The sequence below is a fragment of the Crocodylus porosus genome, unplaced genomic scaffold (assembly GCF_001723895.1).
Source record: "Crocodylus porosus isolate Cpor-Errol unplaced genomic scaffold, CroPor_comp1, whole genome shotgun sequence".
Classification (NCBI taxonomy): domain Eukaryota; kingdom Metazoa; phylum Chordata; order Crocodylia; family Crocodylidae; genus Crocodylus; species Crocodylus porosus.
Window position 1 is genome coordinate 36,819,470 of NW_017728931.1, and position 14,899 is coordinate 36,834,368.

Sequence of the window (14,899 nt, forward strand, 5' to 3'; positions counted from 1 at the left end):
TCGGCCCCGGCCCCAGGGAGGGAATCCGGGTGTCCACAACACATGCTGCCCCCACTCCACTCCCCCTCTCAGTGCAGACCACGCATGTGCCACCCTGCGCCATGTTTAAAAGGGCTCGATGCAAGCAAGAAGGAAACTTCTTCCAGCCAAGCAGGGGAGGAGTTCCCGGCTCTACTCCTGCCCTGGCCCCAGGCTCAGCCCCGGCCCCAGGGAGGGAATCCGGGTGTCCACAACACATGCTGCCCCCACTCCACTCCCCCTCTCAGTGCAGACCACGCGTGTGCCACCCAGCCCCGACTATTTTATTTCAGTGAGTTTATACCGCAGTTAACTGCAACTTTGATTTTTCAAAGGATCAAGGGGCCCCAAAACCATACCTTGCAGGGGGCCCAAAAAAATTGTGAGCTGGCCCTGGTGCACACACATTCTTATGTTCATTCTTAAATCTTTACAGCTGAGAACCAACAGCAAAACATTTTGTATAAATGTAATCAACCAAATCTCCACATAAATGTAGTAATTTCATTCCTTAGAAGACCCCATTTAAAATTTAAATTATGCTATCTCATACATTATGGCTATATCCAAATTTAAAACTTGGCCCACTGCACATCCCTATCAATGTCTTCGAGTTTGATGGCTGTTTAACATTAATTTGCTCTGCGAGGAAAAAATGAAATTGTCATATACAGTTTCCTCAAAACAACTGTGATTTGCAGAGCTGCTCCAAAAATCTCGAGACTTCATGAACCATGGCCTCAAACCTTTACAGACACAGGGTAACTCAGTTCCCCCTTCAGCTGAAGTCCAATGAGCTGAATCAGTTTGTGATGTGTGCTGTTGTTCCCTTTTTATTGATGTCTACACCATGCTGGACCAAGCTAACAAGTGTAGCCTTGAAAACACACCTTGCCTTCTCACCCCTGCACTTCATGGGCCAAATGTTAAAAGACTTTAATGCAATTGCCATTAAAGCAGTACTAGTGTGCTCAGAATTACTAATATGCGTGCCTGAGAGTGAGACAAGCACAGGGCATGTGCCAAAATCGCTATGTTACTATTTTTGGCATCTGACACGCATGGGAGGAGAGAATGGGTGGGGTGTGCTTTCACAGTGGTGCTCTGTAGAAAAGTTTGACACCATATGGACATGCCCCAAGGATCAAATTTATCTAAACAAACTTTCTTTATTTAAAAACCTGAAAATTTAGGCTTAGTTAGAAGAAATAACAGTATTTAATTTATTATATTTCCCAGCCAGATAACTGGGCTACCTTTTACCGGGCCAATAATCCCATAGCTGAATCAGTTAGTGGTGAACACGCTGAAATGCAGGAGGATTCGTTTTGAGCAGCCTACCTTTCTAACATTTAGAAGCAGATACAAAATTGAATCACTTTATCTTTTTTTGTTTTTCTAATCACTTTGGGTGATCTCTCAACTTTAGTTAACAAAACTTGCTTTATAAACTTTAACTGAAGCCATAACTAACACAGTCCAATAAAACCCCTAGGGCCAGCTTCTGCTCTCATTTACACCACCACAACCTGTAGATATTGGCCAACAGTGTATTTGATTAGTAGATTGACTCATCTCTGTGGTCTAAATATGTTGATTTAGTATATAACAATGGTACTGCACACAAGGATCAGGTAGAGACATTATACTTTTACCGGTATAAGTGATTGGAAACTGGTCTATGCCCATTTCAGAACAAAAGTTCAGCACACAAAACCAGTCTATACCTGTAACAGAACAGTTGGTGCACAGACTGGCTTAAAAATGGTAAAACCCAGTTTAAGATTTGCCTCTCCCCCACAACCAATCTAAACTACACTGCTTACAGAAAACCATGCAACTTAGATCGATTTGGCCTTGGATTTTTCAAATATCTTTATCTAGCTAAGCTGACTGCAATGGCACCCTTTCTCATGTCCCTGAACTCCCATACATAGCAATGTTGTTGAGCAGTAATAATCATCATATCAAGCACAAGACTCGTTCAGAGAACATCAATCCATCAAGCTGGTTGGTGAGGGAAGAGATGTTACGCAAGAACATGGTGATATCCAAAGTTAAAATTATTGCTGGTAAAAGCCATCTGTTCAAGACAGACATAAAACACACCAAAAATAAGAAGCATGCGGAATGAAAACAGGGTTGGATCCACAACTTGGTTAGGCTGAACTGGAAAATCTAAATCCCAGCTCTGTATTGTTATCACAGCACCTTGTGCCTTTAGTCCTCCTGGGAAAGAGTAGCAGAACAACCCCATTAGAAGGGCACAGCACATATGCCCAAGAGGATGGTAACACTAGTGAAGGTATCATAGCAACTGCTAACTTCTAAAATAAATGCTGTTTGACAGCTGACAATGCACTGTTAAAGGAAATCAGTTGACAGAGAATAATCCATTAAGAACTGTTTCCTGAAAGCTTTTACATCTGAAAATCTTAGTGTTATATGATTTCATCTAAGCTTTCCCTTTACAAGGCAAAACTTGGGGTCAAGACTCCTTTAAACTCTTCTACTAAATTGTTCTACTAGGAAATCAGTGAATCAGTCATACTTTTTCATGAGAGGAACTGAAGCACATTTATACTTTTGTTATTTGGCTGGAGAGCTTAAATGTCAATGAAAAAAAGACAAGAAAAAAAGCCCCCCAAAACCCAACAGGGATGCAGCAGAGTAGAAGGGCTTAGATGGCTTGATATATCACAGCACTAGATTTTTAATTCTGGAAATGCTGGTTCAAATCCTGAGCCAGAGCCCAAGTTTTGGTATGAAGGGGCACACTAGAGAAGAGACCGTCAAAGCCTTTGAAATCGCTGGTGGTCATTTGAAATGTGGTTCCACTGTTGGGGATGGATGTAATGTACCCAGCTTTAAAGTAGAGTTACTATCCCTAAGGCATGAAAATATACTTATAAACCTAAATGCAAAAGAAAAAGAAAAAAAGCCCACATACATTATACAGGTAAAGAAGTTGAAAGGCTCTTATGTGCTTCAAGTGATTTCCTGGGCCATTGAAGTTAATGACAAAACTCTCCACAATTTCAGTGGGCTACAGCCTCAGGCACCCATTAACTCTTTTTCTGTCAAATGCATTTAGCAGGTACAACTTTTAGGCTCTCTTCATCAGGAGAGGCTGTTATATTTACTGATGAATAAATAAATAAAGATAGAGCTGAGAGAGCAGATTCAGAAACTAATATTGTAGATCTTAAGAAATTGATGGCAGAGGGACAGTAGGGTCCCCCAAGGATCTCTGCTGCAACCTATGCTGTGCAACTTATTCACAAATGACCTGGAATCAGGAGGTGAAGTGGCCAGACTGCAGATAACAGAAAATTATTCTGGACAGTCAAATCCACAGTGGAGAGTGAAGAGTCACAAACAGTGATGGCCTCCAAATTAGTCATTAACATGCAGGGGTGGGGAAAGAAATCTTGAAGTTATAGACAGTCTTTAAAAACATTAGTTCAACATACAAAATCAATCAAAAAGGCAAATGGAATGCTATGAATCATTAAGAAAGGAACTGAAAACAAATCAGAAAACATCCTCATGCCATTATATAAAGCCACGGTGCGACCGCATCTTGAATACTGAATGTAGTTCCGGTTGCTGCTTTTCAGAAAAATATGCATTAAACCTAGAAAAAATTTAGAGAAAAGCAAGAAAGACAACTGGGAGTATAGAACATCTTCCATATGAGGAAAGACTGAAAAGGTTAGGACTCTTCAGTTTGGAAAACAGTTGACTGAGGGGTGGTAGGATAGAGATCTATAAAACCACAAATGATGGGGGGGAAATAAATAGGGGACTATTTTTCACTCTCTCTTATAACAGAAGAACTAGGAGGATCTGATTAAATTACCAGGCAGCCTGTTTAAAAGAAACAAAAGAGAAGTTCATTTTTAAGCAATACATAATTAACTTATGGAATACATTGCTGAAGGCCATTGACAAGGCAAACAGTATAACTGAGCTCAAATAGGGTTTAGACCAATTTATGAAGGATATGTCCATCTGAAGCTATTAAACATAACAGTCAGGGATGCAGCCTCAGGCACAGAACAGCCCTAAACCTATGACCTATGGCAGTTCAAAGTATATGACGGGATGGATCACTCAACACATGCCCCATTTTTATGCTCTTCTAAAACATCCACTGCTTTCTACTTCTAGAGACAAGATACTGGACGAAATCTCTAGAAGACTTCTAGAGACTTTCACTTTGACCCATCATGTTCTTACACCTTTGAGTTAACAGAGACTCCAATTTGTTGACAGCAAGCCAGTTTTCTTTACATCAAAGAAATGCTCAGAATGATTTTTCTAAATTAGTATGATTTCCAAATAGTACTGCTGGTAGGGTTGGTCTCTCTTATGTTGTAATAGAAAAATTAGCAAAAGAAGGATTTAAAATAAAAGAATCTGCAAAGCTTCACTCACTTAAAATTAAAAATAGACTGTTCTCCTATAGGGAGAACAGAAATTTCTCACTCTCTATCTAGCAAAACTACAGAGAATTCAACAACTCACACCAAGACCAAATTATATCAACAGATCAATAAATCAAGAAAACTGCTACCTGGGCAATTTACAGGGTGGGGCGGGGAGGAGGAATTTACGTTTACCCCTGAGATTCAGCTTCCTAAAGGAAATATTATTCCTCCTCCCATTCTTGGGCTGTAAATTATGTAGCCATAAGCAATGACTAAATCACAATACTCCTCTAACAAGAAAGAGCCTAGAGAAAGAGAGGAGTATATTTCTAGGCAATTTCAATCTACCTGCCATGGGATAGTATGATCTAAGTGTTTGCACGCGTTTTGCACTTGAAAGGCCCCTGCCCATCTGAGAAAGTTCTTTAGAAACTCCAGCACTGGGCACAAGGGAGCAGTTGGCTAGCAACTCCAAAAGGTTTTGCTCTTTCTGATTTAGAATATCTTCTGTTTATTGGCTTATTTCAAATAAGCAATAAATGGTCTTACACATCTTCAGTGCTCCTGGAAGATAAGTTGCATAACAACGGAAACTGAGTTACCATATTTATTAGGTCTGTGCGAAGTGACTACTATTCGCTTCTGTTTCTGATTTGGCCAATTCAGGGGATATCCCCTGAATCGATTCAACAGAATCTGATTTAGAGATCTGGCTACCTCTGAATCAGCCAAATCTCCAAATTCGACAAACCCATCCCCTGCCCACTCTCCCAGCCCCATCAATGGCTGCCTGCCCTGCCCCAATCTCCTGGCTCTTTAAAAAAAAAAAAAAAACCCTGGCACTGACCAGCTGCTGCCAGGCAGGGAAGCGATCCCCACTGCCCTGTGCTGCATGGGGGCTCTGTCACAAGCCTCTATTGCCCATCCACCCTCCCAGACCTAGCTCCCGGCTCTACAAAAAAAAAAAAAAAAAATCGAACCTCCACTCACTGGCTGCTGCCAAGTAGGCAGGGGGGGAATCCCCACTGCATCCCACTGCCCCACACTGTCTGGGGGGGCTCTACCATAAGCCTCCCCCTTCACCCCCCATGGCATCCCCATCTGACCTAGCTCCCGGCTTTAAAAAAAAAAAAGCCCCTCACTCACCAGCTCTTGCCAGGTGAGGGTGTGATCCCTGCTGTCCCCCACTGCCCCATGCTACTTGGGGGGCTCTGCCATAAAGCCCCAATGGTCATTGCAGCAGCCGATGAGTGCGGGGCTTTTTTTTTTTTAAGAACTGGGAGCAGGGCTGGGCGGGGCAGCCATGGAAGGGACTGGGAGAGTGGGCAGGAGTTGGGGGCTTATGGCAGAGCCCCTCACAAAGCACAGGACAGTGGGGGGAAGCAGAGATCGCCCCCCACCTGGCAGCACCCAGTGAGTAGGGGCTTATTTTTCCCCTTAAAGCCGAGAACTGGGGCCGGGCAGGGCAGCCATGGGGGGAGCTGGGAGAGCAGGTGGGGCTTGGGGAGCACTCAGGGGCACTGGGGAAGCAGGCAGGGGATGGGGTCTGGCAGGGGTCCCCCCATGGTGCCCTCTCCGCTCCCCCAGCTCTCCCTCTCCCTACATACCAACATGGAGGCCGGGTCCAGCTCGCTGAGGCAGCAAGCAGAGACTGCCCAAATCTCCAAAGCTCTCTGAATCTTTTCCAAATCAATTCGGAAAGCTTTGAATTGATTCAGACCTTTTTACTGGTCTCCTGATTTGATTCAGATTCAGAGATTCGGCCACAGAATCAGGCCAAATCTCCTCCAAATCAAATCAGCATCTGAAGCTTTGCACAATCCTAATATTTACTGAAATCCAAGATGGCTCCAAATTTAAGATGATTTCCCCAATAACTGGATTCTAGACATGGGAAACATACACATTTATTATAATTTCCCTTGTCTAGAATCTAATTTTTGGAGGGTCACAAGCTCTATTGTAAGGCAAACAGCAGCAAGGTGACAGGCAGGCAGCAGGGGGAAGCAGCTACAGCTCTAACTCCAAGGCTGAGCTCAGAGTTAGAGTCAGAGCCACAGCCTCTACCCTCCCCACCTCGCATCTACTCAGATCTAAAACAACAAGCATCCCTGCTCCACTTCCTTCCCCTGGCCATATTGAATAGGGGGGAAAACCTTGCTTTGGATCTGAGTAAGTACGGTAACTCTTCAGTTCATTCTTGACTCTTATTCATGCAGGCCCCAAGACTGTATACAAGTCTTACAAAAAATATTCCAAATTCATGGGCTACCCTAGCTGATTCATCCAAAAGACAGTGCTTTCATGAGCTTCACATATGCTTATAGTGCAGAGTATTCATCACATTCTCAACTGTTTTTGGCTTCACAATTCACTGGGTCAATACTAACTCATTTGCATCTCATTTCTTCCCATTTTGCCACATTACAAAGTAGTAGGATTTGCAAATGCCTAGCTGCACCTTCCACATATAAGATTAAATTACAGTCAGATTTGCCAGCCTGCTAAATTCCCTTTAAATGAGTGCATAAGTGGTGTTCAGTGCACTTAGGTCAGCCAAAGATTCACCCCTGTTCCTGTGGAGATGTCTGCCAAGCTAAAGCTAGATGAGACAGCATAGCTACTGCATTTGGCAGAAGTGATACAAGCAGCAGAAGAAGGCATGTCAGGACAGAAAGGAGCTCCTCGATTCCTGTTCTCCTGCTGCTGTAAACTCTCTGTGCCTTTGCCTACAGCAGGAATCCAAGTAGCCTGTCTGCAATTTTAACTCCCTTTGGATAAGGCAGCTGGGGACAAAGAATCCACAGCTGTGCTGCTGTAGTTGCTAATACCCACTACATCCAAGACAAATGGGGTAAAAAAAAACCCAAAAAAACCACACACACATTTAGATGCCTAGACATGGGATGACAAATTCAATCCAGGATATTGACTGGCTTGCAATAATATTAAAAGATCAGGAAATGGTGTACATAGAGAAGGAGAACACACTTAACTGAGATTTCAGCAGAAATTGTTGGCAAAGTAGAACTGCTCAAGCTAGTACTTCATTAGGGAATGAAACTGAACTACCCCAAGTCTTACAGTAATTATCCCAAGTTCATGGGCTGCCCCAGCTGATCCATCCAAAACATAGTGCCTTCATGAGTACCATTTCCTTTGAATACCCAACCTCAGTTCAATACCCTTATACCCCTTCCTACAATAACTTGGTTTTCCTTTGGAGATCTCTCTTCCAAGCACTGAAAAAACACCAATATTCATCATAGGTAGAAGAAAGGAGATCTGACACTAAGTCATTGAAGGTCAGAAACATGGAGATGCATAGCACTGTTTTACAGTCACCATTCAACTGCTTTAACTGCATTTTAAACTGTTTAGCAGGGTCTGTCCCATTCCTAGCATTCAACAGCAAAGAGAACCTACTTTCTTGCTTTTCAGCACTACTAGTATACACACCCCAGGTTCTCAGCTGCCCATAAATTTATGAAGAGTCAGTTAAAAAAAAAACAACTTAAAAATCAGGCTAAGAACACCTATCAATAAAATCCAAAAAAGACTTTAAGCAGCTCCACCTGATTAAAACTCCGTGGGGGGGGGGAAGCGACTAGATACAGTGTTGAAGCACTGATGGAGCACAGCACCAGTGGCCTATAACATTGCTGGATTGCAGGTAGGCTTCTTTAGGGGTCTGTGCCAGGACCAGGAGGAAGGAGGTCCAGCAGAGGTTGGCTGGAAGTGGGGGGGCATAGTGCAGAGTTCATTTAGGGACATCAAGGTGTGAGGGTCAGTGAGCAGGGGGTCCCTGGGGGTGGGGTGGGCATCATGGTGTAAAACCATTACTGCAGTCAAACAGGCTTACCAAACCAAGAACATTTTTTATTAAAAACTATTTTTACTGACAACCAAACTTTTTCACTTTTTTTACTGTGGTTGCTGTTAAACCCCTAGATCTGAACTCTTTTAACTGGGGCCTGGAAGCAGGGTAGAGCCTGGTAGAAGAATTGCATCTACATTATATAAAACACTTATCATTAAAAACCTGTGTCAGTGAAAGTTTGACCGTAAAAAAAAAGTCTGCAGAATGTCAGTAAAAAAAGTTTTGTTGGATTGGAAACCCTGACACTGACGCATTCAAATGCACACACACCTGAGCAAGAAAGTGATTGCTAGTCTATGAAATCATCACCAATTAATTGCCTGACCAGGGAGTACTTCACAGGAAGTCTTCAGAATTGATCAAAGATGATGAGAACTAATCTAATTATATCAATTTTCTGCTTTTAGGAAAGAAAACAAAATTAATGCTACCATAATGTGAACTAGGGTTTGATTTACATAAGAACTCTGCAGTTACAACTCCTACTAAAGTCAGTAGGAGCCATGGATGCTCAGCATCTTTAAAAATCAGGCTCTTTATAATGAACAAAAAAAAAATGAAGGCATTTCTAATTCTGAGACCCAGCGCAAGAAGCAGGGGTTTTTTGGTAGATAGTATCTATCATTTTTCCATCCATTTATAAACAGGTTTGACACTATACTTGTAGCTAGCTAGAAGATGTGTTCAAACTCAGGGTGATTAATCACATCCAAGTCTTCATTATTTGGCTTTCCAGTGGCTTTCTGATTCAATGGATTCACTTGATCTGTCTTAATCCCTAAAATCTCTAATTGTACTTCTTAATGGTCTTCTCTAACAGCATGCAGCAGGGTGGGCATACTTTAAATTAGACATGTCACATTCTGAAGAGGAAAAGGAAAAATAAGTTGGCTCCAGGATTTACAAAAATGTTTGACCTTCATGTTTTTTCACCTTCCTTTTTCATTCAGAGGCAGTAGGGTGCTGTAGTGCATGAAGAAAGAACAAAGATAAAGCACAATGGCTGGAGCATACTTGTTTTATATGTGAAGGTAATTTGCTTCTCAAGGGTTTTACCACTCACCAAGTAATAGGAGGAGCATAATAAAAATAATAGGACAGACCTTGGAGCCAAACTGTGCATCACAAGCCAACTAAAATAAAGGGGGGAGGGAGGGGGACAGAAGTACAACAACAACAAAAACAAACTTATCGTCATCTCATCTTCCGTTAATTCATTTTATTTATCACTATGCTTGGACACAACCTGAAGCCCAATGACACCAAGAATGGTCTTTTTACACCCCAGCAGACTTTGCAATGCAAGGGTTTTTTCCCCATCAGAGGGTGCTGTAAGGGGATACAGCAGCAGCATCTAAGAGGGAGGAGGCACAGGGGATAGAGCAAACAAAAAGCATACTCCAAAACAACATTTTTAGTGCAAAAAAGCAAAGATGTCAACTTTATTTATCTATATGAAAAAAAATCTTACAGGAGATAACAGCCCATCTTGTGAGGACCTGGGGATATCTGTATGTCTGAAAACTAACAAAATATTTCAGTTTCAGCTGTACCAACTCAGTAAAGCAGTCCAAACCTGCTTTTTCTTTCAGCTCAAATGATCACGAGGGTGAAAAATAGGTATGTATAGAAAGTATTTTTGCCAGGTTGACAGTTGCTTGCAAAAAATGCCTCCTTTTGCTTGCATTTTCTGCTCGACATGCCTAACACTCCAGCAAGGCTTTTATGGTATTTTCCATCAACAGCATAGATGCTTAGCTGATCAGCTTGCAGTTTTCTATGCTCTTAAAAGTCTGTCAGCAAGACAGAGTTCCTGTGAGGAATTTTTCCTCTCTCCCTTCAGTTTTAGCTAAGCAAAGTTTTTTAAGGCTTAATTGTTCCCTCCCTGAAGCAAATGTTAACAACAGAAGAGTCATGAAAAACCTCACTGCTAAGTATTAAGAACAGCAGTAGTGACCTTAGCAGTGCTGTCAGGAATTCAAGTGGACCCTCAAGAAAATGAAAGCAGGATTTATTTTAAATGGAGCTTTTATGAAAATGACTGTGGGTTTCCAGCTAGCCAGATATATGCAGTTGATAAATAGTCTTCTTCACCTTGCAGAGTCTTTGAAGCATTTGGGAACTGGTATTGTTCTGGGGGGGTTGTGAACAAAAGAATTTTGCTAGACATACTTCCAAAAAATGTACTGTTAGTACTAGAGAAAATTTTAAAAGGTAATTGCTCCCTAGAAAGGTCCATAGACAGTGATTTATTAAAGAAATGCCAAGCAAGGGAAGTCATGCAGAAGTCTCAGAATTGCAGTCTACTGTAAATAGCATGACAGAAGATACTTAGTAAGTTCTAGTGAAAACTATAGAAAAGCATATATATAAAAAATTCAGTCCCTGACTATGAACTTATTAAACATTTAAAGCCAGGGAACACAGTGTGTGGGACTGAGGAATCTGTCAGATTTGTCTTCCTGTTTATAAACCATTTTATAAAGGGCATTTCCAGAAAGAAATCACAGGTGAGCACAGATGCATTATAATTCAGTATAAAATGTCCTGCCATAATTAAAGGAGGAATGACATAGCAAGTTCTACCTTAAAATAGCATCTCAAGCAAAAGTTGATGGACAATTGCATATAAATACAATAGCATAATCAGAGGTGCCAAGTATGTGGGGGCCCAAGGGCTCGGGCCCGCCTCAGAGAGAGGGCTGTCAGCTGAAATGCATAATACTTTCCACAGGCTCATCATTTTAGCACCCCCCAGTAAAAATAAGTCAGCGCGTGTAGGCATAATATTTTTCCTTAATTGCATGTAGCATTTATAATCTAAAAAAGATCACACCCTATCCTATGTAGCTATAACATGCAGAACAGTATGACAAATTCACTAACAAACAACCTACAGGCCACTAGAGATTTTTTGGTCTTAAATAAACCACAACTTTTCTTTTCCAGCTGGGAAAAAGCATATCTATTTTAGCTGTCTTTTCAACATCTCATGACAGTTTCCTCTGAAGACAAGGCTAAGGTACAAGAATTAGTAACTTTGGTACAAAACAAGTATCTTTGGCAGTGTTAATTATGAGTTTAAAGACAAGATAAGTTCACTGGTAGGGCAGAGGGAATGAAGTCAGTCATGAGATATACTAAATCCCCCCAGGGTCTTTCAGTTATATGTTTCTATACTACTACTGTCCACATTCCTTGTGCTCTAAATAACTGCCCTCAACACCTGCCTGAGTTTTCCTTCTACAAAACTCACTAGGTCTAGATCCTATTCAGGGTTTGCACCCAAGAATTCTCCAGCATGGAGTATGGAATCTGATCCACTGCATGCTCTGTACGTTTTACAGCTGCAAGTAGAAGATAAGTTGCAACTTAATAGTATTACTAATTAAGCAATGACCTAATAATGCCATGTCGAAAGGCATTTCAAACACTTAAAGGGTCTTCCTTTCAGGCTTACTGAATAATTGTGACATGCCAATAAAAGAGTTGTTGTCTTGACAGTACATTAGGAATCATTCCATCCCCAGCCCTCTCCACCTCCCATTAACTCAGCAGGGAAGTCTAGTACTGTATATAGTGCTTTTGCTAGTGACCATCTCCAGGAGCAGATGGAGGTAAATGACCTGTACCCCGCGACTGTACCTCCCCGCTGACTGTCTCAAGTAGGATTTATTTAAAATGGAGATTTTATGAAAAGGACTGTGCTTTCCAGATAGTCAGATATATACAGCTGATAAATAGTCTTCTCCGCCTTGCAGAATCTTTGAAGCATTTGGGAACTGGTATTGTTCCGAAACGGGGTACAATTTGGGAGCAGATGACCTGTATCCCCTGACCATCATAGAGAGAATTTAAAACCAGGCTACTGAATTCAGCATCCCTCCTGTAAGGCTAGGGATAGACATTACACATAAACCAGTTTAAGTGATCAGAAGCTGGTTTAAACCTGTAACGAAACAGATTTTCAGTGCCCATAAACCAGTTTCCAAATGGCTGAGACTGGTTTGAGATAAGCCTGGTTGAATGTACTTAACTGATTTGGTTCAAACCAATTTATGCAATGTCCATCCCAGACCCATTCCTGGTTTAAGTTAAATCAGACTCCCCCAGCACGCTCTCTGGCTGGGCAGGGCTATATGCTCCACAGCAAGGCTGGCCCCTCCCCTCTGCTCCCTGGCTGGAGCTCAGCAGTCTCTGCAAGCATCTGCCTGGCTGCTGCTCCCTACCCCCACTCTGTGCTAAGCAGGCATTCCCCAACCCTCACAGACACCTCAGCATTAACTAGCAGGCCACATGCTGGCTACAGTCCATGCTGTGGGAGATGACCAAGGCAGACAGGCTTTTTGGAGCTATTCAACAGGTAGCTTAATGTCCTTCCTTGGAAAAGCTGTTTAAGAGCCATTTGCTCCCCACCTTCTCCTCACCACTCCCTGCTAAGCAGGAATTCCCCCCTCCCCTCTGCCTTACAAAGAAAATATCTGTGTATTAGCTAGCAGACCACATGCTGGGTCCGTGCTGAATTAACAGATAGTTGGTAATGTCTCTCTGTTTTCTTAATGGGGCAATAAACAGTGAGATAAGGACGATAAACACTGTTATCAGCTCCCCACTCCCCTCTTCCCCTGGCTTGCTTGCCTGTCAGTTTGGTGCAGACAGTACTGTATACAGAAGCAGGGAGGGAGAGTGAAATCTCTGTATCATCAACAGATGCAGGCACTGCACACCCCACCTTGCCTCAGAGTGCTGGCTGAGGGCTACAGGCTGGCAACACTCCTGCCCCTTGAGCAGCGAGTGGGGAAAAACCTGGGACTGCAGGCAGAGTGAGGGTTCATACCCCTGCCAAATCAGAGACCTGCTGGGGCCTAGTCGTGCCCCCCTCAGCTCAGCATTGTGGAAGAGCAGGGAGGGCTGCTCTAGCACTGCCCTGGCTTCCAGCCTGAGCCACTACGGACATGTGCCCGAGTTTCCTTCAGTCCATATGGACTGTCTGTATGGTTGGAAATCAGTTCAGCCTAGCCAGGTTAGACTAGCCTCAGGCTTTCTGAATGTCTGTCCCTAGCCTAAGTGACCTAACCCTGAAACTGGAAGGTATAACAGTTCTTTTCCTTGTTGTTAACATTGGGCTTACAATATTTATTCCTGCTTCTGTTCTTTTTCATTGGAAAAAGATTTGTTTGGTAATATCAGATCTCACATATCAACAACAGCAGCAGCAAATATCAAATTGGGAGAGAAGTTAGGCAGGCTTTGGGCACAAAATGCCCTGAGAAAGAATCAGATACAGCTTATACCAAATATCAGATAAAAACGTAACTTCTGTCCAGCTCCATTATGTACATGAAAATAGTCAGTTAGGGGGCTTATACACATGCAGTGAGGCTTCTCTGACAAGCTGTAATTACAGCATATCAGAGCAGATTTCATTAATCTCCAGTGCTTCAGCAGACTCCAGTGTCACGTGTATTAGCATCTCCACACTGAAAAATGGTGGCAGGGGCACTTTAACTGAAGCTTGTTCAACAAGCTTTAAAGCACCCCTACAGCCATTTTGTTAGCACAGGGACACTGATACATGTCAAATTCTGGGCACTTTCATTAGAGCAGCTCTCAGAGCTGCTCTAATTAAATCACTCCCCCCCAACACACACACAGTTCCAGAGGACATGTATAAATGCCCATGGAGATGGAAAGGATAGCAGACCTGTGGAACAAAGAGAAACTTTCAGAAACTGCGGCAGACCAAGGAAACAGCAGCTGAAATAGATATATATATATTTTTAGATAGGGATAACTAAGTATTGACAATGATATTTTATGGCCTCTTTAACCTATCCTTCCTTTCTCTACAGACACAGATTGCAAACAACTTAATATAATTCATTTAGTTACTGAAATACTTATAGTAGCTCTGTCTGGAAAGTTTTTCACTCCAATAGTGCTTCTATCACTACACTGGAGAAGGGAATGTGAGGTAAAGAGTTTCAGTAGTGACTGTTGATTCCAACTTCTCAGGCTGAGACAACTTAAGAGAGGTCTGATTTTCAGAAAAGGCAGGGCACCTATCTGCTGGATATCAGGCTCCATTAAAGTAGTTCCAAACTGGACATCCAAAATCTAGTCATTACTGGAAATCTTGGCCTAAGAGTTCCACAGCAAAAATCTCAGTCAGAGAACAGAGAGCAGTGAAAGTGCTGCAGAAAACAAGCCCCTTCCCAAGCCCTCTCAGGAACAATGTGTTACTTATCATTTGCTGTCAAGTGCAGTAAGGCAGGTTATTGCAACAACAACATCAAAAGTCCCAGCAGATCTAAAATCTGAGATGGAGCAGCCTGTTACAAACTAGTCAGGGGGGATCAGCAGGCATTGGGGAAGTCACTGTTTCCCCGAGCACCGCCAGGAGTGACGAGGAATAACAGTCACAAGCTGGCAGAGGGTAGATTTAGGTTAGATATCAGGAGGCACTACTTCACAGTCAGGGCAGCTAGGGTCTGGAACCAGCTTCCAAGAGAAGTGGTGCAGGCTCCTACTCTGGGGGTGTTTAAGAGGAGGTTAAATGAACATCTTG

The 14,899-nt window shown here is 42.5% G+C and overlaps 1 protein-coding gene across 2 annotated transcripts in view; it reads right to left on the reverse strand.

Moving 5' to 3' along the window:
* Positions 1–14,899, reverse strand: part of TMTC1 (transmembrane and tetratricopeptide repeat containing 1) — a 239,641-nt gene that overhangs the window by 102,894 nt on the left and 121,848 nt on the right. The gene's annotated exons all lie outside the window — the stretch shown is intronic.